The sequence below is a fragment of the Poecilia latipinna genome, unplaced genomic scaffold, assembly GCF_001443285.1.
Source record: "Poecilia latipinna isolate Pla-1442-1.1 unplaced genomic scaffold, P_latipinna-1.0 Scaffold2878, whole genome shotgun sequence".
Classification (NCBI taxonomy): Eukaryota; Metazoa; Chordata; class Actinopteri; order Cyprinodontiformes; family Poeciliidae; genus Poecilia; species Poecilia latipinna.
In genome coordinates, this window is record NW_015115494.1 from 49726 (window position 1) to 68950 (window position 19225).

The 19225-nt window shown below is 42.4% G+C and overlaps 1 long non-coding RNA gene across 1 annotated transcript; it reads left to right on the plus strand.

The window, feature by feature from the left end:
- Positions 1 to 476: 476 nt before the first annotated feature.
- Positions 477 to 17809, plus strand: LOC106939454 (uncharacterized). The gene is made up of 3 exons (XR_001422850.1): positions 477 to 1469; positions 17144 to 17147; positions 17798 to 17809. It is a non-coding gene; the product is annotated as an uncharacterized LOC106939454 (long non-coding RNA).
- The last annotated feature ends 1416 nt before the right edge of the window (positions 17810 to 19225 follow it).

Below are 19225 nucleotides of genomic sequence, written 5' to 3' on the forward strand. Positions count from 1 at the left end.
CCTTCTAATCACTCCATGACTGCACCCGGCCCGCTCTTGAAGATGCGATCTGAGGTCTGATCATATCGAGGTCAGCCCAGTTGGAAGGTCAGAAGTGGGGGCATAATTAGCTCGCCTCTGTTTTGTCAGGAATTATAGATCGGCTGAGAAGCCAGACTCAGGGTGTGCGGTGCGCTGAAAACTATGCGGGGTTGGTTCTCACAGCTCATCGCTAGGAAGATAAATACAAGGAAACAACTTGGGGTTAGCGAGGAAGACAGTCGCCTTAAGAAATAACAGCTTTTAACAAAAATCACTAGTGGCAGAATTATTGACAACCCCTTTTTGACACCACTTAGTCTTTCTCAATAACTTTTCACAAGGTTGGAGAACACACACACACACACACACACACACACACACACACACACTGACAGAGAGAGAAGGGGATTTTTGACCATTCTTCTTTTTCCTTTCCGTTCCTGGGTCCAGGTTCTCCGAATGATTTAGGTCTGCAGAATGTCAGAAGTATTGAAACAAGGTTGATTTAATGATAATCAATTTCTTAGCTGAGCTGACCTTAGGTTTGGGACATTCTCCTGCTGAGGACCAAGCGATTGCTAGTTTCCAGTTTCCTATAATAGGCCGCTGTGCTTTGAGGAATTCATGATGGAGCAAACTGTACGGCGGAGGGCGCTCTCAAGAGGATTCGGAGGTCAAGGACGTGTCTCTGGTTTTTTGTAACTCTGCTACAAGCTCATGACATTCATTGCGGTTCTTATTTTAACCAGAGGATTTACACTGCAGATGAGATCTGACTGTATTACACAATTGGTAGCAGAGGAGCAATCTACAGAGCTACAGCGTTCTCAGTAACACAAATTACAAAGCTTCAACTTAATGTTGGCATTTTGGGATTATTTTTGAAATATACAAACCATTTTATTAAAAATACCCCCTCAGTTTCTTTGGTTTAATCGTGTGTTTGCGTGAATTAAAAAAATTTAAAATAAATAAACTCAGCTGGAGTGTTCCCTGCCCCAAAAAGCCTAATCTATACATGTTCCTACTTCACATGTTTATGTTGGGTGGTAGGACATGAAAAGGCTGTTTTTCTGGCATCACTTATGTACAACCAGTTCGCATCAGTTCGCATCTAATTGTTCCCATGGAGACCCACTGAACTCAACATCCCACTCTTTGCTGCTGTGACCTTTGGTGATTTTTTTCCTTTCTTTTAACCTCGACTGCCATGCAGCTCATTGTATTTGGTGGTGAGATAGCGATATGTCATTGTCCAGCCTACAGCAGGTTATAAAAATGGACATCTGTGTCACTTTATATTAAAAGAGGCGGTATTGTGTAAAAATGACTTTTCTGAGCTTTACATCATGTTATTCTATTCCCTCATCAAAAACATACCTGACATGTTGCCTTGATTCTATCGTGTATATTTGAGAAATCCTCTAATCTCCCATGGCAACCATTTAGTTGTTCAAAAAGGCTGGGTGGACCTAGAGCCTCCTCAGAGCTGGAGTTTCCAAGATTCAGATTTTCTGACTCATGGAGCACTTCTTCCCTGCGTCTTCCCCACTCAACTCCTACAGACTAGCCAGCAGCAATTAGCAAACACCTGGTGGAACTGTGACAGGTTCTCATAATGCAAGCTCCTTCTCAGTGCAACACAGTTAACAACATTGCTAAAGGGTTAGCAGAGGAGCGTTGTTGTGATGACTTCCTGAAGGCGGAGTTTTACAAAGGATGGGAGTTTTTAAAGTGATAGAGGCCTAATTTCAAGGTGTTAAATTACAAAGTAACATTTCTTTTAAGTCATATTTGAGATACGTAGCATTTTCAGCAACTGAAGTTAACAAAGTTACTTGATTGTGCTATAAAATGGCACCATGTCCCTGGAAAATACATAATACTGCCTCTTTAAACCCAGTGAAATAGAAAATCATACAGTACTTCGCATACGTTTGTTGAATTTGAAATGTGTAGTTAAAGTTTAAAGTGCCTCAGTGGCAAATATTGAATTTAATTTTTCTAGGTGAACGTAACTGTGCCACAGGTGAAATTGTAAAAAAAAATAATTATTTCTTTAAATGGCATCATTTTACCCAAAGAATAAATGGACTTAGATCCAAAGGTTGACTTTTTTGTCAGCGTGAGATAATGCCACTGCAATAAAAGATGAATTTGTTTTAAGACCTTTTACACATCTTTACCAGAGGGGCCAATAAATATGGATATCTGCTGCAGTTCAACAGCCCGTGAGAACATGGCAAGACCCAGTGAATGACCATTAGACCAAAGCGCATATCAGCAAACTCAGAGGAGAGCGGCGTAGATCAGCGTACGACCGGTAATAAAACTCACATTGAAGCGCTGACAATAACATTTCCGCTGACAGCCAGCTTTCCATCTTTTAAAACCAACCTTTTCTTCCCCCTTCGGCCCCCAGCAGCCTCACTCCCTACCCGCAGAGAGAGAAAGACTACAAAACGGGATGAAAGGCATTGTGCTGGGGAATGTACTATATCTTGGGTGGCTTCCTTGATGGAACTGGCTCAGCGTGTATGTGATGTTGTAGGGAGTTTGAGGGATATAGGAGCGCGGCTCGGCTTGGTAAGAAGGCAGGCGAGATAAAGAGAAATGATGTGGCTCATCTTCTGTACCTGTATTCTATCAGCTCGCCACAGACTGCAGGTCCTGGCTGCCGAGATGAAAGACTCTCTGGAGGACAAGAGAGACGTTCATGAGTCAGAAGGAAAATGGCATTCCGCTTATCAAATGCCTGAAAACATAATCCTTCCCACGCTACCGGGTTCTTGGGTCTGGACGTACTTATGAAAGCCCTGTCACTTCAGATAGTAGGTTAGGAGTCAGAAGTTCTCTGCGGCGCTGCAAAAACTCCCAGCTTGCCGTTTCAAAGCAGATATGGCTCTTTGCCAGATGTTCCTGCTGTCGTCTAATTGGGGTCATGTTACATGTCATTTTGTGTATGTAACTTTCAGAGACGGTATTAAACGGCAGGAAGTCCGGGGCCGAAAGCGTACAAGTGATAAAAACGAAGGCAGGATCCCCTTTTAAATAAATCATTTAGATTAAAGTTCAGCGTGTTCATATTTTTCTCCTCTCTCTGTGAACTTGGAGACCCGCTGTTAAATTAAAAGCCCAGAGATGACGGAAGCAAAAAGAAGAAGAAGAAGAAAAAAAGACATTCAATTCAAGGTTGCTTTTAAAGATGGAGGGAGGGGGTTAATCCAATCCAGTACTGCTATTTGAATCAATCCTGATATCATTCTTTGATCAGATATCAGGTTTAGTGGCCCATCTATACAACATAATCCTGTGTTGCTTGAGGTCATGCCTTGACTGAAGTCCAAAGCAGCTCATCCCTTAAAGGTACAGTATGTAACTTTTACAAAAATATGTTGTTTTTGTTTACACGTGTTAAACTTGTCACCATACTGTGACGGTATAAGACAGATAATCTGTACAGATCGAGCTCCTTCGCCTCCTTCCTGAGCAACTATTGCCATCAGAAGAACTGCACTGCTTCCCGGTCAAAAACAACCAAACAGTCCCCGGAGGAGGGTCTTAGTGCTGTCAATCAACCTCATGTACAGGTTGCTCAATGTGCTAATGGCGGAGAAACAACTCATCATTTCAGGAAAACTGTTTATCCATCGTCATCAGTGGCTATGCTAACTAGCCTTGGCATTCATGGCGGTGGTGGTGGTAAACCAGCTGTAGCGTGAAAGGGGGAAGGCGTGAGCAGCGTACAAGAGGGTGATTGATAGCACTGAAACCCGCCTCCTGGCTCTGATTGGTTGTTTCTGACAGAGCAGAGCAAGTGTGCCGATGACAGCAGAGCCACAGGGAGAAGGCGGAGGAGCAGATTGTCTTATAACATCACAACATGGTGACACTTAAATATGTAAAATTATAAAAGTTACATACAGCTACTTTAAGTGATAAAAAAAATACAGTAATTTTAGTGATTTTCCAGGTATATTAGTAGTCTGAACATATGAGTGGAGCAAATCATGAAACGTCTCATAATGGACAGTCTGTTATTTCAGAAAGTCATATATCGCCTACCGATCTGCGTATCAGTGTATACATGTGGGAGCATTTGTGAGTGCGAATGGGTGAATGTGACTCTAGTGTAAAGCGCTTTGAGCGGTCAAAATGACTGGATAAAGCGCTATATAAGTTCAGTCCTTTTACCATATAATACTTCCAAGAAGAAAAAAAAATACAAGATAAATATCTGTTGTAAGTTTTGTCCAAACATTAGGAGCAGTTAAACTCTAAGCGTGTGGAAATGCTTTGGTCCGCTTGTTTGCTTGTTAGGTCAAGACTCAACTTTTTTTTATTCCGTTTGGTGCGGTTTGCTTTCACGTTGTGTTTTTCTTACAAGCGGATTATAACTTGTAAAGAAAGACATGCAGGTGACGATTATTCCTACCACTGGACAGAAATGACAGCGTTCCCTTGAGTGCATTCACACCTACACAAAAGGTCCGGACCAACAGGAGTAACAAACTCTGATTGGGGCCCCGCAGAGCAAAAATCTAACCAAAGAAATCCAAAATAATGCTCAAGAATATCGTAGTCATAATGAAATGGGTGGTTATTATGCTGAGCACTACCAGTCCTGACAGGCTGAAAAATGCATCCCTTACTCATTTCTCTTCCTATTTGTATTTGTGAAGCATCCATCAAAAATATCATTAGCCTAAAAGATTTTGGGACCTCATATTTACCACTGCCACTTTCTGTCTAAGCATCTTAGCAGCGTAACAGCAAACAAGCATCCAGCCAGGCACCTGAGCTAAAACAGCCTGCTCGCGTTTGCCGTCTCCCAGGACCGACGAGGGCCAAAGGGTGATGCTAATCACTGTTGTCTTTTCAAATATGTGCTGACAGCAACTTAAAGAGACGCTATCCGACCGAGCGGCAAATCAATGTCTCACGTGCCGAGCCGACGTCATCCTCTGTGTTCCTAGGTGTCCGTTCGGGCAAGTTGATGGTTTGCACAGTGACGTGCAGCAGTTGGTTATTCCCCTTTTCTTGGCTTATCTGCCTCCAGCAGGAATGGGCAACCTTAAGGCCCTGCTGTTTGCTCGTCTGTATATCATAGCCCTCACCTTTAATCCTGACCCGACGCCCACACAAACATTTACATGGAAGCATAGGATGAGTTATTTCGTGTAAGTTTGAGGCAGGGCAGACATTTGTGAATTAGTTAAACGAGGGTCTTCCGTGGTCAACCACTCGATCGCAGCAGCCTCTTAAACCTATAAAGTTCAAAATGAATGACCAGCAGGGTCACTGAACGATGCATAACACTTATTAAAGGACCTCTCAGCATTTTACCAGTCATAAATTCTGACTAATCTGAAAGTAAGGATGCATTCACACCAGCCCTGTTCAATGAAACTCTAGTTAATGTGCCTAGAAAGTTTGGTTTCTAGTGGAAGCGAGAATGCAGAATCGAACTGCGATGCAAACTCAGAGCCGCCAACAAATCCAGGTCTCGGTTTGGTTGAAGTGAACTCTGGCACGGTTCAAACGCATAACCAGACAGGAGAGCAGGAAGTGGACTATGGTCCACTTCCTGCTCTCCTGCACAGGGCATTCTGGGTAAATCCAACCAAAATGAACACAAGACTCTAGCGCTAGAGGGAAAAGACAAATCCTACAACTGGTAAAATGTGACGCTACTCCCCTTTTTGTTTACATTCTGTGGAGAAAGAAGTTGACCTCATGTCTTCTTCGTACCTTTTCATGTTGTTTCCTTCAGCGGTTCTCGGTGCAGCGCCACCACAGGCCAGACGGTGAACAGGTTTTACAAAGCGTTTGGTTCAGCAGGGTGCCAACGAACCATTCCGACTGAAAATGTAACAAAATGTTCTAACTTTGTCCCCCAATCAAACCGAGTCTGCATTACCGTCAGGTGTGAGAACATCCAAAACCAAAAAGGGTGAGAACTGGTGAGATTTTTCTTTTTTTACATCACGCATAAAGTGAACCTAAATTATTTATTTCTGCTCTAAAAGCCTGATGTGTTGTTTTTTTTTACTTTATTTGCATAATGTATTTCCAATTTTCATTGCCCACTATATATATATATATATATATATATATATATATATATATATACACATTTCTTTCCTTTGACGGTCGGTGCAGAAGCTTTGCCCTCAACAGGACACACAACCCCCGACTTAGAGCCGGCAAAGGGGAGTCCTTAGGTTTGCTTGGTGATGGAGCATTTATTGGATATTTTTGGACCAGCCAAACAAGGAGAGGAACAAGCAAAAAGGGATTACAAGATTTGTAATCGGCTGAGAAAACTTTGCTCCGGCACAAACACAAAAACCTGCAAAACGTGGATAAAATTGGAGGTTATGGTGACCCAGCGGCCAGGCGGCTTAAAGGCTTTCCCCACAATTGCCGCCGAGAGATAAAGCATCGTCTCACCGCGGTGTTGCACCCCCACCTGGCAACAAAACAGCAGCGGTCTGGCTGAAGAGGCGGAGGCTTATTGTGCCAAACAACGGGAGCTATATGATGACGGTGGTGGAAAATGGTGCTCAAACATGTTGGGCCCCGGAAAGAAAAACAGAAAGAAGAAAAAAAAAAACTCTCCAGTGTTCAGCAGAGATGAAAGCTGGTAAGGATTCCTGTATGCAACTCGCATCATTTCCTTCCTCATTAAACCCTCCAGCGAAGCCTCACGCAGTACGGGAGCGGGTACCGTCAGGCTGCAACAGGCCACTCCCATCAGGACTAAATCATTTGGACACAGGCACTCAGTCAAAAAAAAACAAAAAACAAAAAAAAAAACAGGGGAAAATGGATTTTGTTTTCTCATAAAATGGATTTCATCTTTTTCCGCCTGTAATTATTCCTTTTCATGCTGAGATGGTTTTGTTTTGGGTTTTTTTCCTCCCTTGCCAGACAACGTCTTCTAGCTGCTCTCTTCCAAACGTTGGCAAACCAGCCGCTGCTGGCTGAAGTGAAACACTTGGTACCGGAAAAAAAAAACAAAAAAACTTGGTCTCATGTACGGAAGCAGAGTGCCTTGCAAAAATAGTCATTTAAATCAAGCAAAAACGTCTATATTATTGGAAATTTGGGGGATACAAGAAAAAGTAGAAAAACACTGAGGAATTGGAAAAAAAAGCAAATAAAGAACAGTATTTGTATTTCACCCCTGTCAATCTAATCCCCCTAAATAAAATCCTCATGGAGGTTTGTTAGAGAAAATAAGTGAGCGAAAATCATTATGAAGAGACCAGACAGGCATACAGTTGGGTTATCAAATGTCTCAACCTTTAAACATTTTTCACAGTGCTGTTGAAACCGTCGTCAGAAAAATGGAACTGCAAATTTACCACAGAACATGGCAGGTCACCAAAACTGACGAGGATCAATCAGAAACAGCCACGTTCTCGTCATGTAGAAGATAAAAATGTGCCAAGAGGTGATCGAATGAGACCCAAAGTAAACGGTGGACGACGTGCGATGGAAAACTAACTCTGAACACGGCGTCTTAACCGTGGCACGTCGCGGGGGCAGGATCGTGCTGTGAGGACGCTTCTCCTCCAGCAAGGATGGTGTTGCATACAAGCCAAGCCTGAAAGAAAACCTGTAGGAGGCTGTAAAGGTAGAATGGTTTTAGAGCAGAGGTGTCAAACTCGAAATACACAGCGGGGCAAACTTTAAAAAAGAAAAAAAACCTCAAAGTTGTGGCTCAAGTTTGACATTTATTGAAAAAGATTTTACGACAGAGGAAGGTTTTCTCTTTTCTTCAGATATTATGATAAAACGTTTAACATTAAAAACCAGCAATACCAATACTGTCATGGGGTGGTGGTTTGAGAGGTGGTGAGGATGAATGCCGGGACCCAGGTTGTGAAGAAAATGATGAATTTAATGATGAAAAGCTCAACAGTCCGGATGCAGGCGGCACGGCAGAGAAAATAGCACACAGCTAAATACCGGCAGTGACTGATGAAGGACTGATCAAGGAGCAAGCTGACCAGGACTTAAACAGCTCTACTGGAGAGCCGACACAGACAACAACTGACATAAGACGCTGACAAAGATGAGGACCCGACAACAGACAAAGAGGTGGGTTTAAATACACAGAGAAACACAGATCACAACAAATACATGTGGAACTAAATGTCAAACGGGACAATGAAAAATATGTAGACACCTTCCTGTGTTTCCAGACTTCCTAAGTTAAATCACAAACTGTGTCTCTATTACAAAACTTTGTCAATATTCTGCTAATGTCGCAACAAGCACAGTTTCACAATTACGGTGTTTCCATTAAATAACAAACGGAATTTAAAAATTATACGTAAATAAGTTTGTTCACATGGTAATTAAAAAACATGCCGCGCAATCATCCTCCAACTACTTCCTGACTTCTTCTTCGTGGTTTGCACAAGTGGCAACATCAGGCTGTTGACCATGTGACTCGTGTGACGTGAGAAAAGCATCTCCGTTCCAGTTTATGATAAAACCCCTACCACCTACGATTAACTGTGAATAAGTGTCAAAACCTGAAAATCGATGTTCACGGATGCATCCCTCCAACTTGGCGAAGCTTGAGCTCTTTTTGTAAGGAAAACGTGGAAAGCCAGAGGAGCTATATTCCCCCAAAATAACATATTTTCTGGGAAAAATCAGGGAGCCTTTTACTTTCACTTCACAGTTATGCAAATGTGTTTGTGATGTGCCAAAATGTTGAATTCAAAGGGAGTATGAATGCTTTTACGAGGTATTAGTACTGTGTTAGTTCAAAATAATGAGAAAGAAAAAAAGAAAAACACAAGACATGTTTGACGAGCAATGTTGGCAAGAAGCTAAACGTGATGTTGGTGGAGTCGCGTGCCAACATTTAGTGTTCATAACGACGAAATGAACACAAACTGACAATCCCTGGAAGTTGCGCCCTGAAACATACGTACTGGAGTGATTTCCAGCAGTTATGCAAGGCGGGATCCGACACCGGCACGGACGGAACGGAGAGAAAAAGCGGTAGATAAGGCAGCGGCGCACCGCGACAGACGGGCATATGCTGCCGCCGCGTCGAAGACGGCATTTCTAACACCTTTAATTAACCGAGATGGGTGTTAATGAATTTGACAAGAAAAATATTACATGGTCGCCTTCTTAGCCGCCCACACGCCGAGCGAAACAGAAGCAAAACAACTGGCCCCTCCACCTCGCCGTGAGAGGAGTCGAAGTGGACAGATTGCTCGGTGACTGGAAGAGCAGAGCTTGCTTCACGCTGCTGCACCTGCTGGGCTGCAGCTTTCTGCCCTCTCCTCACCCCGTACCTAAACGTCCGTGTCCAGAGGGAGGCGGAAATCCCCGGAGAACGGCACTTTGGAAAGTCTCGTGGAGGCCGGCGTGCGATTGTGAAGGTGTGAGAACGCTGACTTTACGGCTGAACAAAGACGTGATCACTTTGACCTGCGACTGGCCGATTATCATCACAGTTCGGACAGGATTAGCAATAACATTTAGCCTACTTATTGTAATTTCTTTGATGCACAGACTTAATGAAAAGCACTGAAAACTGTCTTTTAAGAAAACATGCTTACTGCACAGAAAGTTAAATATTCTTGCCAGTAAAACAACCTTCTGCTTGACAGGTACAGGCAAAAAAATCAGGTCTAAATATCTGAATACTGAGTGCATCATTTCAGACTTTTCTTAGATTTCAGCTGTACGATCCATTGACGTATTTTCAAATTTATGTTTTCTACGAGCCCCTTCTGAGGGAAATGACCCATTTTCTTTCAATAATTGATAAGTCAAGGCAACATATTTCCAGAATATGATGGAAAATGGAGCTGGAGATAACTGAGGACCATTATTTTGTCAAATTTATATCTATTCAAAATTCTAACTAAAACAGTTTTGAACAATATAAATTATAGTAAATTTAGACTATAATAAACGTGTGTGATTTATGTGACCAATACTCCCAAGGCCAATATAATTTTACTGAAATGTTTTGGTCATCTCCAAAACTACGTCTCATTTTAAAAGCATTTCTGGAATTAATGGGCGAGAAACGGAACATGATTTTTAATGATCTGGGATATTTGATGCTGGTGATGAATCTACAACTGAACTGTCATGAAAGACACTTAAAATAGGTCATATTTGCGAGGCTATTGGTTGGTTGGACATATAGTGGACTGACTGCAAGTAAGTTTCATTTCTCCAAAATGCAAACGAAGCACCTTGAAAAATAATAATGATAAAAAAGGGGTTTGGCTGATTTTTTTTTTTTTTTTTTTAAATGGTACCGCTTTAAAACTTTATTACTGGTAACCGGCCCGTAACCGTTCCCCTCCCAGCTCCAGACCATCCAGGATTCCTCCCCCAACAGGCCCTGACCAATTATTTTCCTTGGAAGGGAGAGTTTGGAGGTTTTCATACTGTAAAAATCGAGCTTCCCTCCCACTTTGTGTCCCACTGCACAGCAAACAGACCTCCAATAAGACAAGTTTGCTGCGCATTAATCACTAGTGAGACGCCTCGAGCTGCTGGAACCCGAATCTCTTTGAATAGCAGGTATGGGAGGACAGCACGGATCTCAGATTGATTTTCACAAAGACCGACTGGAGAGAGACGGAGAAACGGGAAGCCAAGGTAACATGGGATCAAAGCCGTAGTGATCGGGAACATAAGGTGAATCAACCTGACGCAGCTGAAGCTCTGCTGTGACACTTTTTCAAACGAAGGCATTAGCAGCTAATAGCTACGTTGGGACATGTCGCATCCCCGTGATACACACACACACACACACGCCACATCCATCCGCATGGTAAGCGCTCTGGATCCATCAAGTTCTTCCGGACCAGCACCGACGCCCCGAGTCGGTTTGGAGACCTTGAGGCTCCGGGGCGAAGCGGCTCCCCGCCGACCGGCTGCACTGTCCTTGTCAGCTCCTTAAACAACAAAATCACCTCCAGAATAATTCAATTGTTACGCTCTGCAGCCGGAAAATCCTCAAACAGCTGTTCCAATAAAAATGCCATTTCCCTCTGGCAAACAGCATTTCACAAACAATAGACAAATATTTGGCTATAAAGGCAAGGTGTCAGGGGACAGCTTACCTCATTCTGCTCGCTTGCTGGAGCCGCTATCCACAACTATGAGTAACAGTTTGCTATTATGCAGGGAGGAGACGACGGGAATGTGAAACGTCCCAAACAATGGCTCCGTTCCCTGAGTTAAATCTAAGCTTTTGCCGATTTCATGTCAGATCGACTCTCCTAAATATTCAAAACGAGCCTCATCGTTCACTATGTCTGTGCACAGGGCCGGTTCTACAAGGATGTTGACCCCTGGGCTGGAGCCAGTTTTGGTGCCCTGGCCACCGAAGGAAAAAAAGCTTTTATGATGCATGGTAGATTTAGTATGTCCCCCTGCCAATAGCTTCATGTTGTAGCCAAAAAATGCGCTATAACTTAACCTTAAAATACTTGAGCATTGTTTACGTTCATAAAAAACCCTAAATGTTTATGCAACTCTCCTGATATTAGCATTTCAGTGTTATGCAAGTAAAATGTTTCCAAAACATATTTATAGAAAGAAAAGAAAGCATGTGGGCGTCCCCAACAAATTGGAGCCCTGAGCTACTGCCCCAAATTTACAAATATCTTCAGTTTTCGCTTCTTTATCACGTTTAAATGTTTCAGATCAAACAAATTTGAACATCACACAAAGATTAAATACAAAGAAAAAAAAACTGCACTCAAATTAAGTTTTCAGAAATGACTGTGGATTTATGAGACAAAAGTGAAATTTTCTCAAAGCATCTGGTATACAAAAAAAACTAAGACAGCATTTCAGTAAATAGCATCAAACCAACAGTCAAACACAGTGGCAGTAGTATGGTGCTGCGGGGTTGCTTTGCAGCTTCAAGGTCTGAGTGGACCGCTGTCTTCTACAAAATGCTGAAGAACGTTTGTGACCTTAAACTCAAGTGGACTTTGAATATGCAGCAGGGTAAGGATCTAAAGAAATTCCCAATTGAATGACCACAAAAAAACAAAAAAATAAACTTTTGAGGTGGCCTAGTCAAAGTTTGGCTTGCAGTGGCACGACCTTGAACAAGTCACAAAGAACACTTGGTTGTAGTTGCCGCTGCCAAAAGTGATGCTACAAGTCATTAAGTTCAGTGGTTAATTACTTTCTCATGTATGACCAGATTAGTTTTGAACATTTTTGTTCCTCTTAAATGAGATTATCTTTTAAAAACTGCATCTCTTCTTTACAGAGAGGATATTTTTGACTAAAACTGAAGATACAAACCATATGTCAAAAAAAAAAAAAAAACTTCTATAAGAACAGAAAGCTATAACAGGTCACATACTTTCTTACAGCGCCTTTAAACAAAGTTTTAAGATGTAAATATAATCTGCTCTGCGCTATGCAAGCACATTCGGCGACTGTTCAAGGTGTTCTTTGTCAGTCAATTATGCAAATGGGGGACACTGGAATGTGGCTGGAGGGGGGGAGGGAGAGCGGTGGATTCATTTCCATTATGGCTATGATTCACCAGAAAACAAATGAGACATGCTGAAAAAGCTGCAGCATAATTTTCAGATGGCTGCAGATTAACCTCGCAGTAGGTGCAGCGCGCCGCCTCGGCTGAAGAGAGATGAAGTGGATGAAAAACAGGAATTGGATTCTCTTTAAAAAAAAAAAAAAAGAAAGGAACAAAACGAAGCGATTAAAAAAAGGAGCTGAAACAAACAGCGAAAAATAAAATAAAATTTAAAAAAAAGTTGGAGGAGAAAGGAGGAAGGCTGTTCAGCTGCTCCGAGAGCCTCCGCGCTAAGTCAATCAAGGAAAAAAAAAAAAGAAGTAATTTCTCATTTTTATTTCAGTCGGAGTAATTTCAGTGTTCATTCATCAGTGAAACCTCATTTCAATTGAAAAGCTGCTGGAACAGAATGCGTGGAGCTACCTGCTGTCACATCGCATCCCCAGAATCCTGCAGGGGGGGAAAAAGGGAAAAGAGTCCCATCCGCGCTGCGCGGCGTCCATGTTGCACCGCCGCGACTAAATTACATTCTGACCTTTTAGGAGTGATGGAGACTCCCACACCGCATCGTATGCCCCACGCTCCCCTCTTCACACACACACACACACACACACACAAGGTAGGCAAACACAGACTCACACGATGCGACACATCAGTGCAGAGATGAGAAAAAAGAAAAAAAGAAAAGAAAAAGAAAATCATCAGTCAATAAATGGCAGCCAGCAGCAGCAGCCTTACCTTTGAGGATGCTCTGGCCATGTAGTGCGTCTCTGGGGACGATCACCGTGTAGAAGTTCTGAGAGAAGCCGGGTCTGCAGGGAGGCTTCGGGGGCTGGCCCGCCCTGCTCCCCTAGGGGAAGGGGGAAAAAAATAATAATAAAAAGGTGGACTAATTTAGGTTCATAAGTGGATTTTTTTTAGACCAACACTGAATCTTCCTGTTTGTTTTCAACATGGATCCACCGTCTGAAGCAGATCGATCACCATCAGACTCCGCCTGCCTGGCCACCTCTACACGATCACTAGACTTCAGCACCGGGTGTAGATTTTTTTAGGAACTGGAATTTCAGGGAGGAGATGACTGGCTTTATACGATTTCCTCCAGTGCAGTGAGGTCAGTTCCCCCAAAATCAAAATCAAGGGTAGGCAGAGGTTTCAAAAAGCAATACCACTCCTACAGTCTGAAGACCTCTTTAGGACATGAGCAAGTAGCCGTGTCAATGCTGTGCACTGCCGTCCAGCTGGAGGAAAGGCAGCTAGTAAACTCGTTCTTTGCTTACATGTCAAAATAAAAATCACTGCGTTGCATGGCTGCGAAGTTACCTAACGCAGGCTTAGTACAACAAATTAGCAGTCGTTAATATGTGATATGTTGATGTTCCCAAAAGACGCAAAACAGCAAAAATGTAAAATTTAGCTGCATAAAGAGCAGTTGCAAACACTACGAAGTGATTATTCATTATTTATTTTTTTAAGTCTCCCAAAGTCAACACAACACTAAGTGTGATTATATGTCATTGTAGCAAAAGTAAAACTATTTTTGTTTTGTTTTAAATCAAATTAATTTGGTCATCCATGCCATTTTTTTTTGTATAAAAGTTTGTATATTTTTGCACAAATTTAGAACCACAAGACAGTCATTCAAAACATTCCAACCTGCATCATTTGATAACTGTGTTTTTGTTTGCATGTAGAATGCCTGTCACACACACGACATGAAAATAAGTCTGCATACCACATGCCTAACCTCAACACACGCAAATAAGCAGCTAAACATTTACTTCTGCAGCAACTCACAAATAACTTTACATTAAAGTAACCCAGGCCGCCCCGACGACGCTGCCGTCCTGGGTGGTGAGCCGCAACACCCAGATCAAAAAACCACCACAGTGCAGTGACACAATGCAGTGAAATCCTATTAGCCATACTTCATCTGTGAACACAAATGATCATAATTAGCCATAATCCTGAAAATAAAAGGCGACCAGCAGCTTGAGGAACGGCAACAACATAGAAAGTGTCCATAAAGTGAAGCCGCATTTCGTCTCTGCAACGTGTAGAGAGGAATACAAGAAAAATGCTAAGTGTGCATTATTATCAGGCACAGCTGCAGGATCACAGAGTGCGAGCCGGAAAGAGCAACTATCCTCGCAGCATGCACCTGATTCATGCATCTGTAGTATCACATCCCCTCTGACTGCACACACACACACACACACGCACACACACACAGACAGACAGACAGACAGCTCACCCATGGCAGTTGTTTGCCTGTGAACGGAATAAGATGTCCCCCCTCTTACACACCCCCGATTATTCTTCCTCATTAGGCAAAACTGATCGCCAACCGATCAGTTGTTTGGCGCTGAAATGTTAGCAGCGTGCAAGCGAAGTTTAATTGCGGGCGGCGGAACAACAAGCCACCAGAACATGTATAAAAACCATCGTCCACCGCAATAATGCTGCAGTTTATTCCCGGGGAGGAAAACGCTCTGACTTTTTAGTCGCCCGTCTTTAAGAAATAAATAAATGACTTTAAATCACAAGCTTTGCAGATTTTTTTTCTCCCTCCAACAAACTGCACGGCTCCACTGCACCCATCATGTGGCGGCGCAGCACAACGTGGCAAAGTGAGCCGTCCGCGGCCACTTCCGAGCGCCCATGCAGCGCGCTGCAAAGCACTACGGCAGTGCAGCACCTCCAAAACCGGAGCAGACGGGGGAGAAAATGAACTCATCTTACCGAGGATGCGCCCACGAGTACGGTGCACGCCAACAGGATGCAGCCAGCGATCATCTTTGCGAACAAACCAAAAAAAACAACAACAAAATAAAATGCTAAAATGTTAGAGAGAAGGAAAGAAAAGAAAAGAAAAAGAAAGAAGAAGAAACAATCAGGGGAGGAAGAAGAAGAAGGATGAATCTCCGTCAGTCGGTATAATTCCCGGATCTCCCGTAGTGGTTTTGTGTGTGTAGGTTTTTTGTTTTTTTTTCTCTCTCCTCTCCTCTCTCTTCTCCACCGCTGAGCAAGAGAACGTCCCTACTTGTCTGGCGCAAAAGTGCCGCTGAGACAGAAGATGCTGCGCTCCGTCCGGAGGAAGCCGGTGCCCATTGGATGACGGCGTCACTACACCCCCTCCTCCCCCGCGGCGGTGCGGGCGAGGCTGGGCCAGGCAAGGCAAGCCTGCGCCGCCTATAACTCCACCGTGATGATGCCACTTCAGGGATCTATTGGTGGAGAAATGCCTTTTTCCAGGCTATTTAGATTCATATTCTGACTTCAGGTGGAGCAGAGCGGAGCAGCGGCGGCTCTCCGGCTGTGTGAGTGACAAGCAGCCATCCGAGTCCTTTTCATGAGTCCATCAACTAACTGCAGTCTATTTCACACCCCAGTTACCCCCTCTGCCCCTGATCCAGGGTATAAGTATAGCAAGAGCCGGCGAGTTATTAACTTTTTATTAAAGCTGCCAACGATAGAAGATCGGCAGATAGGACTTTGATTGTGACTGAAAGCTTCAGATGAAATAAAGTACAATGTACCAAAAAAAAAAAAAAAGAGAGAGAGAAAGAAATCATCTGCGATCACAGGGATTTCATTTCTCTCTGTACTTGATTTGCTTCAAGGTTCTCATTTAATTTTAAAGAGATATAAATATATACAAATATGAACTCATATTTTGTGAGACAGTTAATATTAAGACTGTTTTAGGAAAGACGGTGTGAGAAAAAGTCTGGCAATCCATGGTAAGTTTTTTTTTTTTTTTTTTTTGCCTCAATCTCCAGAAACAACCCATTGAAATTGTTTATTTACAGTATTCTTCGTGCTGGGGTTTTAATGTTTCAGAGGCAGTAATGGATAAAAAGATGAATTTTGGTGCATGTACTTTACAAGACTGATGTTTTTGTGCATTCTCTTCAAAGTAACATTGTATGTTCGCTCCATCAATCCCGCTTCCCATGTCGGCTGAAAATAAAGAAATAAAATCAACGCCGTGGCATGATACTCCCACCACCAACGTTTCGTGTTTCAGTTCTTTCTCATTCTTTTCTGGTAAAATTGCTCAGCCTCATTTAGATTGGAAGAAGAGTTTCCAAAACCCTCCATTATAAACACTTCTGATGGATTCTCAATTGGTTTTAATTATGTACTTTAACTGGTCCATTATGACATATTGGCCTAAACCATTGCGTAAACCTCCAGCTGTACGTTTAGATTGTCTTCCTGGAAGACGATAGTTTGATCACCATCCTCTGTGTCTTTTGCTGCCTCTTCTTCCCCGTTTTTAGCTTCATCAGTCTTCCAATTCAATCTGACCAGTTTGCCCGACTAAGAAAAGCATCTTCACAGCATTACCTTATGGCACCATAAGGATGAAATATTAATATTAGTTTTGTGCCAACTGTGGTTTTCTGAAAGTAGGTCAAAGAGCTCAAATTTGAGCATCTTCTTCCACATGTTTTCTGTGTCCCAAACTGACAATCGGACTTTTTATGCCTTTGTTTCAACGATGGCTGTTAGTTTCATTCATCCAAAAAGGCCAGATTTGTGTCGTCCATTACTGAGGCCAGTCTCATGGCACCAAGACAGCCGCAAAGCCTGCGTGACGGAAACTTGGGCGTTCTTACCTGCTGACTAGGTGACTGTACTGGCTGTGGCAATAATACCTCCCTCAAAGAATGTCACCAAACAGATCCAGTCGCTGTCCACATGGCAACTTTTTTTTTTTTTTATGGTTTTCAGTTTATAAAGAAAAAAAAAATCCACACGGGACCTCTTCCAGAAACGTTTTCACGGAAACACAGGTAAGTTGTGCTTTTACTCCCCCAGAGATGAGTAGTAATAGCAGCGCGTGCTCGTCTGCGAGATGCTCGGTTGACTAGATGTCCTGTCAACAGATTCTCTAACCCACAGCTGGCAAACTCCATAGCAACCATTGGTCAATTATTGGTTTATTGAATTAAAAGTGCTCCAAGAATGTTTATATAACCGAGGTCACCTTTCTCTCCGATCTAAAGAAAGATAATCTGAGCGTTTTAATAATAACCATGGAGAGAACCTGCAAGGAAGGTAACCATGGAGGAGGAAGCAGCATGATAGCAGGAGGAACCAGTAGAGAATGGCAGAGACCGAGAGGCTCAAACACAGAAGTGTGACTGTAGACAAGAGGCAGGTGGTTGATGGCTAACAGGATGCATCCGGGAGAGAGGAGGCAAACAGGTGGAATGAAGGAAAATGAATAATTTACACCGTGAGCTGAGAGTTAAAAAAAAAAAAAAACATGAGGAAAAGAACAATATTAAGACTCTTAAGAGAACAAAACCCAGAGAGCCTAAAGAGCAGAACGCAAGGATAAATACAGAAACCAAACACAGAGAAATCAACATTTATGGCAAGACCTGTCTAGCGTTAATGAACACAGGAAAGGAGTGAATGTAAGGCAAGACCTGATCAAATATAAATGAGCAACAAGGGGTGGTAAAGACATGAACACAAATAAAATCATACGATCTGCTGAGTTCCTTGGTCTTAATGGTGCCGATTATTCACTAATGTTCTCTAACAAACCGCATCTAAATAGCTGCATTTATACTGAAATTAAATTAAACGCAGCTTAGCTCCATTTTGGAATTTGTGCCTTCTTAAGGTAGTTGAGCTCACTGGATTTAATTTAGGGTAGAGGTGTCCAAACCTTTTGTCATGTGATCCAAAGATGACCAGTCAAAAATATTCATGGGGGTCAAGGAAAAAAAAAAGACTAAGAGAACTAAAATCAAGTAAAGTAGCCCAATTTTAGTTTCGGTTTTGTAGGAAAGGGATGTTATGTATCAAATATCCAGATGTTTAAAAGGATTTTGCCCATTTGAAGTATTAAGAAAAAGGCATCTAGTTTTCAAATCCTGCTAGGTTTGGTTAAACACATTTGTTTCCAGTTTTAAAAAGAGGATTTGGGTCACTTTCTTTCAAAATGCTGGCCAAGTTTAATAAATTAAATAAAAGCCGATTTGTTGCAGCAAAGTCGGCTTTTCGGTAAAAGTTCAGTGGTTCTATTTATCATAAAAGCTTGGCTGTAAAAAAGACAAATACTTTGTTGCCAACATAAAAAAAATATTGTGTTGGTAATAATTTTACTCTGATTAAAATGAAAAAAGTTCAAACACATTTTTATCATTCTTGAACGGCTGTTTGTGGGCCACAAAGAGTCACTTCGAGGGCCACAAATGGCCCACGGGCCACACTTTGGACACCCCTGATGTAGCAGTATCAGAGCAGGATACAAATGCTTGCTAATTTGCAGATTTTTATTCTCTCCCACATTTATACATTCCTTTCTATTGGTCTAACAGGCGGCGATGCTTTCAAAGATCTTCGAAAAATTGGACAAAACGAGCACAATAAAATGTTCACACGACGCCTTTTAGCTGCGTTGACCCGTCTAACAGTTTAATAATGTTGACATTTTCACTGCCTCAGATCAGTGCCTCCCATTACCATATCTGAGGGGTCGTGACAATTTAATCCCATCTAAAGGAATATGACAGTGTTGCCGTGTCAATCAGCGCAATCCAGAGTCTGCCCTGTCACTGCCATTCACTTTACTCTGCTTCATGTTTGGCACCAGTGGCTTCAGTGTTGGAATAAAAGAAA